The sequence below is a fragment of the Arachis hypogaea genome, chromosome 19 (genome assembly GCF_003086295.3).
Source record: "Arachis hypogaea cultivar Tifrunner chromosome 19, arahy.Tifrunner.gnm2.J5K5, whole genome shotgun sequence".
Lineage (NCBI taxonomy): Eukaryota > Viridiplantae > Streptophyta > Magnoliopsida > Fabales > Fabaceae > Arachis > Arachis hypogaea.
Window position 1 is genome coordinate 142,648,736 of NC_092054.1, and position 14,770 is coordinate 142,663,505.

The 14,770-nt window shown below is 37.0% G+C and overlaps 2 non-coding genes across 2 annotated transcripts; one reads left to right on the top strand and one right to left on the bottom strand.

Moving 5' to 3' along the window:
- Positions 1-9,236: 9,236 nt before the first annotated feature.
- Positions 9,237-9,344, bottom strand: LOC112781565 (small nucleolar RNA R71). The gene has a single exon (XR_003192336.1). It is a non-coding gene; the product is annotated as a small nucleolar RNA R71 (small nucleolar RNA).
- Positions 9,345-14,662: 5,318 nt separating this feature from the next.
- On the top strand, positions 14,663-14,770 carry LOC112780996 (small nucleolar RNA R71). Its single transcript, XR_003191797.1, has one exon. It is a non-coding gene; the product is annotated as a small nucleolar RNA R71 (small nucleolar RNA).

The following is a 14,770-nucleotide window of genomic DNA, read 5'->3' on the forward strand; positions in this document are numbered from 1 at the left end:
ATTTTGGTGCCAAATTTTCAAATGCTTTCTAGTTTCTTCTTGATATTTTAAAAGTTAATTTGGTTTAATTTTACTGAGTTTAAAATTAGATAAATATTTTAAAAATAAATTCGATCATTATTTATAATTGAATTCAAATTAAAACAAATTTAATTTTATTTGGCGTATGTACACTCTAGAAAGACTAAAAAAATATGAAAAAGAATATATATTTTAATTAATTTTAATATTATATTATATTAATTATAAATTTATTGTTTTATTTTTAATTACACTTAATGAATTAAAAAATAAATAAAAAATATGAAACTAAAATTTATAAAAAAATTTAAATTTAAATATAAATATCAATTTTACAATAACAAATATATTTTTTATAAATAAATATATCATAATTTTTTAATATAAAATTTATTAAAATTCAAATTTTATCGATCTAAACTTGATTTTAGTGTAATTCAAAAATAATATAATTTTATCAAATCTAAAATCGAATAAAAATATTAAAAATAAATCTAATTACTATTTAAAATCAAATTCAAATCAAGATAAATCCAACTTCATTTCGTGATGTACACGCTCCTAATGCTATATATTAATTTCATGCATCAATTATATAACACAGATTTTGGAATTTTTTATTTTTAATATTGGAGTGGTAGTGGTGTTTTTTTTTAAATGTGGATTGTTGGAGTGTTATATTTAAATGTGAGATCGTTTAACTAGAAAAGCAGAAATCAGACCGACCGATTTGTGAGAGGTATACAAATCAGTCCCAGGGATTTCTGAGAGGTACACAAATCGGTTCCAGAGATTTGTGTTAAAAAAAAATTAAAAAATTTTAAGTACAGAAATCGGTCCCAGAAATTGATGTACTTTCACAGTTTTAAAAAATACCAAAAATTATCATATTAAAGTATATCACCACTTTTATTTTCATAACAAAAAAAATTAGCCCAGATTTTGTAGTAGTTGGTATTTGGTAAGGATATTTAATGTGATAATGTTATGCTTGTAGGTTGTAGCCGAACAAGTTCCTTTTTTAAATTAATTAAATTCTCTAAACAATCAGCAAACTAAGGCTAAGGTCAATCCTTCTCATGTGAAAGCATAGAACGTGGATACATGATTGACCCCTCCCCCCTGCATAGTATAGGCATGGCGTTCAAATGTCAATAGAAGAATTAGAAGTGACGTGGAAATGTATACATCATAGTAACTACCTCTTTTGTTTGTTGGCCTTTTAATGATAATAATATAGGAAACTAGGTTAATTTATTCAAGTGCTTTCTGCTGCGCCCCTATCCCTAAACAGCTAGCAACGCCATTCATTTTTAATGCATCATTTAACTTGGTAAACATTGAAGTTTGCTCCAACCAAAACAAGTACCTCATAATTCGGATATGAGTGACACAACTGCGCCATATATTTACTAACCGTAGCAAGTTTGGTAAGGTTACAGCAAGTAGGGGTGGAAGCAAAAACAAGAGCAGAAAAGGTGACTGATTGAGTTTTTCACAATGATTTGAAATATCTGGATAGAACGTAATGTTAGGATCTTCAATAATAAGAAAGTAGTTGTTGAAATTGTAATAAAGAGAATGTTTCTGAACTACAAAAAATGGATCGATAGTGATCATTTCAATAGTTGACAGAATTTATGTATTTCTATGTAGCACTTGTTGTTAGAGTCCTTTGCTCTACTTTACTGTGTTGAGCTTCCACTTGTTGAGCAAATTCATTAAAATACTTTTTTATAAAAATAAATTATTTTTAATATAAACTTTTAACTATTTGACTTATATTAAACACAAAAAAAATTTAAAAAAAATTAATAATATACTATTTTATTACTAGAGTTTGTTGAGTGCTTTATTAAATTTTTTGGAGTAATCCGAATTTTGTGAGATCTCATACACTGTGTGCCAATTGATTCATTATGGCAGCAATCGCTACACTTACTAATCAGCACCATATTGCGATTGAAGATGAGGAGGAACAGATAATTCATTTTGGGAATGAAGATATCCAAAAAGAATTAGAGAAATGCTCTAGGAGTTTGGTAGGAAAACTACTAGTAGATAAATAATTCAGTGCTAAAATACTAGAATCAGTAATGTATACTATCTAAAGGCAGCTAGAGAGATTTAAGGTACTAGATCATGGTGGTAATATGTTTCAATTTTTCTTCGGAAAGGAAATTGATCTATTGAGAGTTGAGAAAGGAGAGCTATGGTTATTTAAAAGTGACGTTCTAAGGTGCTGACGGCGGTGATCATCATCTGATGCGGACCATAGATGTCGCAGGTAGATTTTGACGCGTGGTAGTGTATAACGCAGAACGAGACTCCGTGAATATGGCCAATGTGATAGAGCGTTGGATTTATTTCATTTTTCTGTTTGTTGTTTCATACATTTAATTACTAATTAGTGATAATGAAGTATTTAGATAAATTAAGAAATATGATGGGCCAAGGGTTTTGGCCAGAATACTTTTTTTTTTGGGTAGGGTACGAATTAAGATAGATAACTCTGCACTTCCAAAAAATAGAGATAGATTCCTAGCTTCTAAATAGATCAACCACTAGAACAACTAAAACACTAGTATTTCAAAAATATCCACATTTTTTTAAATTATGTTTTATCAATTTTTATTATATTATATTTTAATTTATTTTATATTTAATTGTTGGTCTTCCTCTTATAAATTTTTTTATTCTGCCACTGATTATGACTAACCCTATCTAATCCATCCGAAAATTCATTTTCTTTTTCCATCAATTAATTCAAAGATCATCCTAAACTAACTATTGAAAATGGGTTTCCTCTTCTTTTCTTTTTTTTTTTAAATGGTCATTTCTTTTTTTTTTTGTTTAAAATAGTCATTTCTTTTCCTGAAATATTTTTGGCACAATGTACTTTACCATTACTCTATCTTTCAATGAGACCCAATTACCATTATCTTAATACAGTCTGGTCTATCTCTATCAGACAAAAAAAAAGGTCCAACAACCACACTTTTTTTGGAGCTTAATTCTTCTTTATTACACAATTTCTTAAGCAAATATGGACACTAAACTCAAATGGAAATCATTATCCTCCAACACAATGGGTGAATAAACGGCATTCAACCCAGCCATCTTACGGACACGTGTTGTTCTCATTGTGTGACACCTACCTTCAGCATCACATGGTGATTTACACTGTCAGCACTATAGAATTTTTCTATTTAAAATTATATCTTAACCTAAAGTAATAAAATGAGGAAATGCCAACCTATGAGGAGAAATTTGTCCAGGTTCCTTGAACTGTGGAATTTGCCGGATCATTACAAAACGGAGGGGTTAGGAAAGAGAGTAGGGGTGGTATTAGGAAAGGTTATGGATGTGGATGTTTTCTCAATGAGAAATAGGGAAGAGCATTTGATCAAAGTCCAAGTAATGATGAATTTACTAAACCACCGAGAAGAAGAATGAAAATAGCATGTCCAAATAGCAAAGTAATCAAAATTCAGATAAAATACGAAAGAGTAAGCAACTTTTACCACGTTTGTGGTCACATAGGCCATGAGATTAGTAGAGCCTGCACAAAGTATTTGGAGGAACTGCTGCTGAGAGGAAAGTGGAGGAAAACTGGAGAGTATGGCTAAGGTCGAAGCAGTTTGGAAGGCAAGTAGAAGAACAAAAAGAGAATTGTAATTTGAACTATCCAAATGCAACTGAAGAAAATAGATAGAGACAGAAACCCAACCCTGATGAGCCTAATACACGGATTTGCTAGCTTATTTGTCCAAGATAAAAACTCTCAAGCTGAAGGTGAAGAGCAAAAAGTTCAAAGTTCACGTAGAAAAATGTTGATTGAAGGATATAAGGAGAAAGAAGATACAAGCGCAGATAATGGGGAAGAAGAAGAGGAAGAAAGGAAGAAACTAGCAAGGAAAAAGAATCTGAAGCAGAAATAGCCTAGACCTTAACATCTGGAAGCTTATTTTGCATTGGAACAACTACGGAAAAAGGAGATAAGGGTGGAATGCAAAAACAGAACTTAAAATAGATGGCAAGGAAAAGAAACACGTACAAAAAAATAGCGGGAGTCAAAAGGAATTCAATAGAGTCGGGGGGAGTCTCGAGTGTCAAAAAACTGTGCCAAGAGGGAGAGAACGGTGCTGAAATAGGAGTGGGTGTCACCCAACAATTGGCACCTGAAGAGGTATGAAGATGTTGATGTGGAACTGTTGGAGTTTGAAAAAACTCCTGATAGTTCACAATATCCAAGGGATTAAGGAGTCCCATTTTCCTGAGGTATTATTATAACACCCTAATTAGCCTAAGCTTTACCTCGCGTCGTAAAGCAAAGGTTAATCAAATGTTACGATAGTTCTAAGCTCATACATATAATATATAGAAGAAAATAATATAATCTAGAAGCCCGATGAAAGATATAGCTCAAAAATAGGATTTGAAAAGTGCAAAACGTACTAACGGAGCTACTAACTTAAAGCACAAGATATAGATAAGATATAGCAAAAGACAATAGTATAATATCATAAGAATCTAGCCACAGTCCGCGGAGTTTAAACTGGCTAGCCATATATATAGACAAAACAAAACCTGAAGTTTAAAATCAGCTTATACAGTTTTGTACTCTCAATACAAGCCTCTAGGCAAAAATAAAATACAAAAGTGAGAGATGTATAACAAAATAAATAAAAAACAACTCCAAGAGTAACAGGATCCTCCGCTTCTGTCACCATCCAAGCAACTCATCGAGGTGGGTTACGACCCGCATCTAAAAAACACAACAGAAATATGGTATGAGAACCGGAGGTTCTCAGTATGGTAACAGTGCCTAGTGATGTAGGATATAAGATCCCGGGACGCCAAAGGCAATCCTAGACTTCATATCCATCACAAGATTTCAATCTTAAGGCATACTAAAACAGATAACCATAATTATATAAATCTTAACTTAAATAAACAGGGTACTCTATCTTAAGGGATTTCTATTCTAACCAAACACCGCTGTCCCACAGCCTTCACCAATCTATCTTCCATGCGATCCCATTGCCACCGGCTTTCGAACCTCCTCAATTCCAGTAGAAATCACAATTAATTGCAATGCAAGTAAATCACAAGTAGAAGTATATAAGTCAAGTAATTCAAGTAAGCAAATAGGCATGTTATTCAATTAGGCATACAATTATAAGTCGGCAAAGCAAACAAACAGATAGGAAATGCACATGATGAATGCCTGCCCTATTGGCTGTGATATCACATTGTCGGTTCAACTGCCAACCCGACACATCTCCATGTAGATGTCGCCCTTCGAAATCATCATTGGGAACCCCTGAGATATAGTGCTCGGATCACTGTCCAGGGTTTTACGCCTGCACGCTCTATTGATCCGAAGGGATGCGAGCGGGATACTCTTGCCACAGGCCTCACATCTCAACGCAACTGAGATAAACCACCACCCTTACGCCGCTGCCGCTACCTCGACAGGCGGGATCCAACCGCCGTCCTTGCCGGGCGCATAGCGTCTCATAATCTCAATTTAAAATAGTAGTTTAGTGGGTTTTCGTAAAACATTTTCAATACAACAATGATTCATCATTGCACATTCGAGTCCTCGACTCATCTCAACCACTATCGCATCAACATTTTCATTTCCGAGTCCTCGACTCATCACAACTACTGTCAATTCACATTTTAATTCCAAACTCAACAGTTCATCAGTTTTTAGTTCACATATCAGTCTACCTTCACATGCCATCAAACCATCCTCAGTACACCCGAAACCTAAGCCTCCGTTTGCCAATTTTTCATAATAATCATAAACTAAAACCCGTAGGTTATTTCCCATGTTCTCATGCCCAAAATTAAGCTCAAAAGCCTTAAAATGGTGTCACAAAAGCTTACAATCTTGTTGGAAAGGTGAAATAGTCGAAAACAAAGTTTAAATTTGAGAAACAGGGCGTGTGCGTATGCATAGGGGTGTGCGCGCGGACGCCCAAGAGATTTTTAAAACATATGCGTATGCATAGAGGTGTGCATACGCACAAGTACAAAAATTCACAAGTTCTGTTCACTCGCACAAGCTGTGCGACCGCCCTCAACAGAATGCCCTTCCTGACTTGTGCGTGCGCACAAGGGTGTACATACGCATAGATCGTAAATCCTCATTGGTGTGTGCGCGCATGATGAGCGGATAATTTATACGCCTTTTGGCATTATTTTTACATAGTTTTTAGTATGATTTAGTTAGTTTTTAGTATATTTTTATTAGTTTTTAATAAAAAATCACATTTCTGGACTTTACTATGAGTTTGTGTATTTTTCTGTGATTTCAGGTATTTTTTGGCTGAAATTGAGGGACTTGAGCAAAAATCAGATTCAGATGTTGAAGAAGGACTGCAGATGCTGCTGGATTTTGACCTCCCTGCACTCAAAGTGGATTTTCTGGAGCTACAGAACTCCAAATGGCGCGCTCTGAATTGCGTTGGAAATTAGACATCCAGGGCTTTCCAGCAATATATAATAGTCCATACTTTGCCCGAATTTAGACGACGAACGCCAGTTCCATGTTGCATTCTGGAGTTAAACGCCAGAAACAGGTTGCAAAGTGAAGTTAAACGCCAGAAACAGGTTACAAACTGGCGTTCAACTCCAAGAGAAGCCTCTACACGTGTAAAGCTCAATGTTCAGCCCAAGCACACACCAAGTGGGCCCCAGAAGTGGATTTCTGCATCATTTACTCATTTCTGTAAACCCTAGTAACTAGTCTGATATAAATAGGACCTTTTATTATTGTATTAGACATCTTTGATCAGTTTTATGCTATCTTAGACCTTTATGGGGGCTGGCCACTCGGCCATGCCTGGACCTTGCTCTTATGTATTTTCAACGGTAGAGTTTCTACACACCATAGATTAAGGTGTGGAGCTCTGCTGTTCCTCATGAATTAATACAAAGTACTATCATTTTTCTATTCAATTCAAGCTTATTCCGATTCTAAGATATTCATTCACACTTCAATATGAATGTGATGATCATGACAGTCATCATCATTCCCAACCTATGAACGCGTGCTTGATAACCACTTCCGTTCTACCTTAGATTGAATGAATATCTCTGGGATTCCTTAATCAGAGTCTTCGTGGTATAAGTTAGAATCCATGGACGGCCATTCTTGAGATCCGGAAAGTCTAAACCTTGTCTGTGGTATTCCGAGTAGAATCTGGGAAGGGATGGCTGCGACGAGCTTCAAACTCGCGAGTGCTGGGCGTAGTGACAGACGCAAAAGGATCAATGGATCCTATTCCAGTATGATCGAGAACCGACAGATGATTAGCCATGCAGTGACAGCGCATTTGACCATTTTCACTGAGAGGACAGGATGTAGCCATTGACAACGGTGATGCCTAACATACAGCTTGCCATAGAAAGGAGTATGAATGATTGGATGAAGACAATAGGAAAGCAAAGGTTCAGGAGGAACAAGCATCTTCATACGCTTATCTGAAACTCTTACCAATGAATTACATAAGTATCTCTATCTTTAATTTACGTTTTATTTATATCTTAATTATATTTTAATTATCAAATATCCATAACCATATGAATCTGCCTGACTGAGATTTGCAAGATGACCATAGCTTGCTTCAAGCCGACAATCTCCGTGGGATCGACCCTTACTCACGTAAGGTTTATTACTTGGACGACCCAGTGCACTTGCTGGTTAATTGTGTGAAGTTGTGACAAAGAACTAAGATAATGAAAGCGTATTAAGTTTTTAGCGCCGTTACCAAGGAATGAACCGTCACGATTTCTGCGCACCAAGTTTTTGGCGCCGTTGCCGGGGATTGTTCGAGTTTGGACAACTGACGGTTCATCTTGTTGCTCAGATTAGGTAATTTTATTTTATTTTTAAGCTTTTTTATTTCATATTTTCGAAATTAATGCTAACAATTAATGTGATTGATTCAAAATTTTTAAGTTTGTTACTTGCCTAGTAAGAAAGGTGCAATCTTTAAACTCTAGAATAATACCTTTTTAGTTTCTTCTTAGTCAAGTAATCAACTTTGATTTCAAAAATCAAATCTTTTAAATTTCTTTTTCAAATCTTTTTCAAAATAAATGTCAATCACATCTTTTTCAAAATCAATTTCAAAATCTTTTCCAACTTCTTTTCTAACTTCTTATCTTTTCAAAAATTGATTTTCAAATCTTTTTTCAATTAACTACTTGACTTTTTGTTTGATTTTAAAAGTTTACTATTTCAATCATATCTTTTTCAAAACTACCTAACTAATTCTATCTCTAATTTTCGAAAATCCCTTCCCTCTTTTTCAAAATTCCTTTTTAAATTAACTAATTGTTTTAAATTTAATTTAATTTGATTCAATTTTCCTTTCTTAATTTTCGAACTTTAATTTTTATTTTTTATTTTAAATTCAATTTAAAAACAAAAATACTTTTATTTTAATTTATTTAATTTTCAAATTTCTCTTCTCCTCATCTCTTTCTAATTATTTATTCATCTACTAACACCCCTCTTTCACCCAAGAATTCGAACTCATTCCTCTCCCTTGTGTTTGGATTCTTATCTTTTCCTTCCTCCATTATTCTCTTCTTATACTTACATAAGGAATCTCTATACTGTGACACAGAGGATTCCTCTTCTTTTCTGTTTTCTTCTTTTTCATATGAGCAGGAATAAGGATAAGAACATTCTTGTTGAAGCTGACCCTAAACCTAAAAGGACTCTGAAGAGGAAGCTAAGGGAAGCTAAAGTACAACTCTCTGGAGAAAATCTGACAGAAATTTTTGAAAAAGAAGGAGATATGGCCGAAAATAATAACAATGCAAGGAAGATGCTTGGTGACTTTACTGCACCTAATTCCAATTTACATGGAAGAAGCATCTCAATCCCTGCCATTGGAGCAAACAATTTTGAGCTAAAACCTCAATTAGTTTCTCTGATGCAACAGAATTGCAAGTTTTATGGACTTCCATCCGAAAATCCCTTTCAGTTCTTAACTGAATTCTTGCAGATCTGTGATACTGTTAAGACCAATGGGGTTGATCCCGAGGTCTACAGGCTTATGCTTTTCCCATTTGCTGTAAGAGACAGAGCTAGAATATGGTTGGACTCTCAACCTAAAGACAGCCTGAACTCTTGGGATAAGCTGGTCACGGCTTTCCTAGCCAAGTTCTTTCCTTCTCAAAAGCTTAGCAAGCTTAGAGTGGATGTTCAAACCTTCAGACAGAAGGAAGGTGAATCCCTCTATAAAGCTTGGGAGAGATACAAGAAACTGACCAAAAAGTGTCATTCTGATATGCTTTCAGAATGGACCATCCTGGATATATTCTATGATGGTTTGTCTGAATTATCAAAGATGTCATTGGACCATTCTGCAGGTGGATCCATTCACCTAAAGAAAACGCCTGCAGAAGCTCAAGAACTCATTGACATGGTTGCAAATAACCAGTTCATGTACACTTCTGAAAGAAATCCTGTGAGTAATGGGACGCCTCAGAGGAAGGAAGTTCTTGAAATTGATACTCTGAATGCCATATTGGCTTAGAATAAAATATTGACTCAGCAAGTCAATATGATCTCTCAGAGTCTGAATGGATTGAAGGAATCATCCAACAGTACTAAAGAGGCATCTTCTGAAGAAGAAGCTTATGATCCTGAGAACCCTGCAATAGTAGAGGTGAATTACATGGGTGAACCCTATGGAAACACCTATAATCCCTCATGGAGAAATCATCCAAATTTCTCATGGAAGGATCAACAAAAGCCTCAACAAGGCTTTAATAATGGTGGAAGAAACAGGTTTAGCAATAGCAAGCCTTTTTCATCATCCACTCAGCAACAGACAGAGAATTCTGAGCAGAATCCATCTAGCTTAGCAAATATAGTCTCTGATCTATCTAAGGCCACTGTAAGTTTCATGAATGAAACAAGGTCCTCCATTAGAAATTTGGAGGCACAAGTGGGCCAGCTGAGTAAAAGAGTCACTGAAACTCCTCCTAGTACTCTCCCAAGCAATACAGAAGAAAATCCAAAGAGAGAGTGCAAGGCCATTGATTTAACCATCATGGCCGAACCTACAAGGGAGGAGGAGGACGTGAATCCTAGTGCGGAAGACCTCCTGGGACGTCCAGTGACCAATAAGGAGTTTCCCTTCGAGGAACTAAAGGAATCTGAGGCTCAATTAGAGACCATAGAGATTCCATTGAACCTCTTTCTGCCCTTCATGAGCTCTGATGAGTATTCGTCCTCTGAAGAGGATGAAGAAATTACTGAAGAGCAAGTTGCTAAGTACCTTGGTCCAATCATGAAGCTGAATGCCAAATTATTTGGTAATGAGACTTGGAAAGATGAACCTCCCTTGTTCACCAATGAACTGAATGTATTGGATAGGCAGAAATTACCTCAAAAGAAATAGGATCCTGGCAAATTCTTAATACCCTGTACCATAGGCACCATGACCTTTGAGAAGGCTCTGTGTGACCTGGGGTCAGGAATAAACTTAATGCCACTCTCTATAATGGAGAAACTTGGGATCTTTGAGGTGCAAGCTGCCAGAATCTCATTAGAGATGGCAGACAACTCAAGAAAACAGGCTTATGGACAAGTAGAGGACGTGTTAGTAAAGGTTGAAGGCCTTTACATCCCTGCTGATTTCATAATCCTAGACACTGGGAAGGAAGAGGATGAATCCATCATCCTTGGAAGACCCTTCCTAGCCACAGCAAGAGCTGTGATTGATGTGGACAGAGGAGAATTGGTCCTTCAACTGAATAAGGACAACCTTGTGTTTAAGACTCAAGGATCTCCTTCTGTAACCATGGAGAGGAAGCATGAAAAGCTTCTCTCACTGCAGAGTCAACCAAAGCCCCCACAATCAAACTCCAAGTTTGGTGTTGGGAGGTAACGTGGCAGAAATTGGCGAGTCAAGAATTGTTATAAGATATGCGTTGCAAGTATAGTTCTTAACCAACCAGAAATATGCTTATCAATTTAGAAGGTTTGTCACAAAAATTAAAATTAAAATACTGGGAGTACGAATCCCAAGTCGTCTCCCAACGAGTTGCAGAAATGTGTGCTATTTTATTAATCAGATATTTTCAAAAAGAGTTTGAGTTGAATAAACAGGAAATTAAATTGGGGAAATTAAGTAATTTAAATAAAAGCCTTGACTGGGAGTAGATTAGTTGGAAGCCCTATTCTTGTTGCAGTACTCTCAAGATTAATTGATAATTGAAGGTTGTTCTGTTTAGTTATCCCTTACTAGGTAAGGGAAAGTCAAACAAGTTGGAATGCTGTTTCTATTCACAAGTCCCAATCGGAAGGACTGGCATTAGTGACTAGATGGCAATCTAACAATAAACCCAATTACAATTTCTCTTTTGAGCATTCCAACTCAAGGGTTCCTTTCAATCAACTCCCCATCAAGTTAGGGAACTACTCGCTCATTGTGAATGTAGAACTCATAACATAGGAAAGGGAATTAAAGAAAGACATGATAAATAAAACTCAAAGGAATCAATTAAAAATAAAAGTAACTCTTGTATTAATAAATTCTAAAATAATCCAATAGTAAAATTGAGTAAATTAAAGGACATGGAAGAGTAAAGCCAAGTAAAGAAAACAAATTAGAATGACGAAGTCTTGATGAGGTAATAACTCTTCTCAATATCCCAATGCAAAGAGCAATAGAAATAATAATCCTAAGAACTATGAATGTGTAGAGAGAAAAACCTGGAAGAGGAGTAAAACTAGATCTAAAAAACTAAAACTGTGTAGAATAAATGTTGTTTTGGTTTCTGCATGTCCTCTGGCTCTAGTCTGCTTTTCCAGGCCAAAAACTGGGTCAAAACAGGGCCTAAAATCGTCCCCATCGAATTCTGCAGATTATGCAGATCGCGCACGTCACGCGATCGCGTCATTCATGCGGACGCGTCATTCGGCGTTTTGCTTTGCCACGCGGGCGCGTCGTCCACGCCTCCGCGTCACTTGTGCTATTCCAATCCGCGCGGTCACGTGAGCCATGCGGCCGCGTCACTGCGATTTCCTCTCTTTCGCGCGGTCGCGTGAGCCATGCGACCCCGTCACTTCTCGCTGGTCATCTCCTCAATTTCTTGTGTTTCTTCCATTTTTGCAAGCTTCCTTTCCAATCTCCAATTCATTCATGTCCTATAAAGACTGAAACACTTAACACACAGATCACAGCATCAAATGGAATAAAGGAGAATTAAAATACATAATTAAAATTCTCTAGGAAGCAAGTTTTCAATCATGTAATAATTTTAGGAAGGAAATATAAATGCATGCTAATCATATGAATAAGTGGGTAAAGATCATGATAAAACTACACAATTAAACACATTATAAACCATAAAATAGTGGTTTATCAACCTCCAGTAGTCTGGTCACTTCCTTCTTGACAACCTCTAAGATAGTGGGGTTCAGTCTTCTCTGGGGTTGACGAACGGGCCTTGCTCCCTCTTCTAAAAATATTCTGTGCTCACATACTTGAGGGTTGATGCCTACTATATCTGCCAAACTCCACCCAATTGCCTTCTTGTGCCTCCTCAGCACACTAAGTAACTGCTCTTCTTGTTGAGAAGTGAGTTCCCGTGCAATGATAACTGGAAACTTCTGCTTGTCCTTAAGGTAAGCATATTTGAGGTGTAGGGGAAGGGGTTTCAACTCTAACTTCTGCTCATGGTTAGGCTCTGGATTGTCTGGAGCTGGTGATAATGGCAAAGTGCCCTCATTGTCGTTCAAGAGTGTCCCCACACTCGGACCTTGTCCTGTGTGCTTCTCCTCTAACTCCTCCTGGTAAACTTCAGCTACAGTTTCATCTATGATGTAACACTGGAAGATAGAATGATCTTCTGGAGGGTGCTTCATAACTCCATTCAGATTGAAACTTACTAATCGGCCATCTATTTTAAAAAAGTATGTTCCTAAAAAAGCATCCAATTTTAACTTTGATGTCTTCATGAATGGTCTTCCAAGTAGGATTGATGATGGCTTCTCTGAGTCATTTTGGGGCATCTCCAGGATATAAAAATCAGTGGGGAATGTGAGCCCCTTAATGCCCACTAATACATCTTCAGCAACTCCAACCACTGTAATAATGCTTTTATCTGCTAACACAAAACGAGCTGCCGACCTTTTTAAAGGAGGGAGCCTCAAAATATCATATATAGACAAAGGCATTATACTCACACATGCTCCTAAATCACACATGCAGTCAGAAATTATCACACCACCAATAATACAATTAACCATACAAGGACCTGGGTCACTACACTTCTCAGGTAAACCACCCATTAAAGCAGATATGAAACTACCTAAAGGTATAGTTTCTAATTCATTAATTTTGTCTTTATGTATATATAAATCTTTTAGAAACTTTGAATATTTAGGTACCTGTTGAATAACATCAAAAAGAGGAACAGTTACCTCAACCTTTTTGAATATCTCTACCATTTTGGGATCAGGTTCCAGCTGCTTCCTGGGCTTCCTTGCAAGTTGTGGAAATGGAATGGGAGTGGTGTCTTCTACAGTATCTGCGCCCTGTGGTGCTTCCTCCTGTGGTTGAACTTCTTCTTTTTCAGCTATGTCCTGTATGTCCTCTTCCTCTTCAACATCTTCTATTTTCACTACCTCTTCAGCTGAGGCGTGTTCTGGTAGGCTTGGCTCCTCCTGATTCCTCTCCTGCAGTGTGGTTTCGGACCTGAGGGTGATGGCATTAATGCGACCCTTTGGATTGGGTAATGGTTGAGAGGGAATTCCACTGGAGCTCAAAGGTTGGTTATTGGAGTTATTCATTGATCCAATCTGTGAGACAAGAGCTTGCAAAGTAGCGTTCAGACCATTTAGAGTGGCATTAATGTTATTTTCCATGGTCTGTTGTCTCCGATCAATGGATTGTAGTAAATCATCATTAGAATATGAGGAAGGATAAGTAATTTGAGAGGTCTGCTATTGGGTATTCTGTGGTCCTTGGGATTGTCTCAGGTGAGGTACTCTGTAAGGCTGGTTCTGGTTCTGCTGCCTATTGTTGTTATTATTCTACCTCAGATTTTCCTGATTGTCTCTGCCTCCTCTGTTGTTGTTGTTGTCCCTCCAATTCTGGTTAGAATTGTCCTGCCATCCATGGTTGTAATTGCCACCTTGATTGTACCCTTGGTTGGGGCAGTCATAGAAGTTATGAGTGGCTGTCATAGTGTTGTCTTCCTGTTGGAGCTGCGGACATTCATCAGTATAGTGGCTATAATCAGCACAGATTCCACAAACTCTCTGTGGGACTAACTGTTGGCTTTGCTGTGGTGGAGAAGGTTGAGCTTGCTGAACTTGTTGTTGATTCAATTGCATCTGCTTCAGCAAGTTGGTCATTTCACAGATACTCTGAGTTAGAGCAGCAGTCTCTCTGCTAGAGGATACTTCTGCAACAGCTTTTGAACGGCCTTATTTCTGCCTGTGATTCCGAGTAGATTCAGCTAAATCACTGATCAATTGCCATGCCTCATCAGTGGTCTTGTACTTTTTCATAGACCCATTGCTAGCACTTTCCAATGTGGTCTTATCTTGGGGCCTCATGCCCTGTGTGACGTAACCGAGTAACACTATCTTCTCAATCATATGATGAGGGCATGCTTTCAGAAGATTATTGAAGCGCTCCCAGTATTCATAGAGAGTCTCAAATTCATCCTGAACAATCATGGAAATGTCTTTCCTCAGTTT